Source organism: Lupinus angustifolius, chromosome LG09, assembly GCF_001865875.1.
Source record: "Lupinus angustifolius cultivar Tanjil chromosome LG09, LupAngTanjil_v1.0, whole genome shotgun sequence".
Taxonomy (NCBI): domain Eukaryota; kingdom Viridiplantae; phylum Streptophyta; class Magnoliopsida; order Fabales; family Fabaceae; genus Lupinus; species Lupinus angustifolius.
This window is the reverse complement of record NC_032017.1, coordinates 2,573,023-2,574,821: the sequence shown is the minus strand read 5'-3', so window position 1 is coordinate 2,574,821 and position 1,799 is coordinate 2,573,023. Positions and strand designations below refer to the sequence as shown.

Here is a 1,799-nt window from a genome sequence, read left to right as displayed (position 1 = left end):
AGGCTAAACAAGGCCTTGTATGGATTGAAACAAGCACCAAGGGCTTGGAACAAGAGGATAGATGCATTCCTCATAAAAGCTGGATTTTAAAAATGCTCTGCAGAACATGGAGTATATATCAAGGCCCTGAATTCAAATGATACAGTGATAATTTGCATCTATGTAGATGATCTCCTGATCACAGGAAGTTGTCCATCCAGCATTGAAGAAATCAAACATTGCTTGAAAACAGAATTCGAGATGACAGACCTGGGAACTCTATCCTACTTCTTGGGATTAGAATTTTCATACTCTAAACAAGGCATTCTAATGCATCAACAGAAGTACACATTGGAGGTACTAGAAAGATTCAGAATGAATGGCTGCAACTCAGTAGATACACCAGTTGAGTCCAATCTCAAGCTCACAAAGTGTGAAGATGAAGGCACAGTAGATGCAACCATGTATAGACAAATTGTGGGCAGTCTGAGGTACCTATGCCATAGCAGACCAGAAATTGCATATGGTGTGGGATTGATTAGCAGATTCATGAGTGATCCAAGACAATCTCACTTATCCGCAGCCAAGAGGATCATGAGGTATCTCAAAGGAACAATTGGCTATGGAATCATGTTCTCATCAAATCAAAACAGCAATGATATGAAGCCAAAACTCACAGCATACTCAGACTCAGATTGGTGTGGTGACTTAGTTGACAGAAAAAGCACAATGGGACAGGTATTTTTGCTGTCTGGGTCCTCTATATCATGGAGCTCAACAAAGCAAAAGGTGGTGGCTCTCTCCACTTGTGAGGCAGAGTACATTGCAGCATGCTCTGCTGCTTGTCAAACACTTTGGCTATCTTCTTTGTTGAGAGAATTAAAGGTGATTGCAGAAGGAAGTGTTGATCTGCTGATTGACAACAAATCAGCTATAGATTTGGCCAAAAATCCAGTGTCTCATGGATGAAGCAAACACATAGACACTAAGTATCATTTTCTAAGGGATCAAGTAAGCAAAGGCACGATTCAACCGCTTCATTGCAGAACCAAAGTTCAATTAGCGGATATAATGACAAAGCCATTAAAAGGAGAAAGATTCAAAATGTTGAGAGATCTTCTGAATGTAATTGCTAAAGTTTCGAATTAAGGTGGAGTGTTGAAAGTAATTCAAAACTTTCTGTTTTAGTGCCAAGAGTAACTAACTTTCTGTTTTTAGTAAGTCTAGTTAGTTTTATCTGTTTTTCTTGTTAACCATTGTCCTATAAATAGCAATGTAATTTTCCTTTGTAATTCAATGAAAAGTGCATAAGTGTTAAGTGCAATACACTTGCACATTTTGATAAGTTCCTCTGCTATACTTCTTTCCCTCCTACAATCAATTCGGTTCTGCATTCTCTTCTTCTTTTCCTTTACAAAATTCTTCTTCTGTATGCAAAGTAACAAAAGTTCACAAGGTTCCCAACAGTAGACAACTAAATTATCTGACTAAAACTATACATTATTAGTTATAAGTGTTGTTAGTTGATTCCTTAATTCAATGAAGGAAAACCATTAGGATGTAATTGTGAAGTACATTACATGATCTCCTGAAAGAGTTGATCTAAGAGAATATGGGTCATATTGATATCATCACTAGATATAATAGAAAGTCAATTTCAGCTTTTTGTATTCTCATTGTAAGCAACTTTTTTTCTCATGAAGAATTCAAAACATAATGCTATTGCTAGATGAAGACCAAACGCATAATACAAATTTGTGTTTGTTGTTGTAGGAGAGCTTGCATGGCTCAAATAGAAAGATTGCTAATATTAGTAAAAG

General features: G+C 36.6%; 1 pseudogene; it reads left to right on the top strand.

Moving 5' to 3' along the window:
- On the top strand, positions 241-1,004 carry LOC109356530 (annotated as a pseudogene).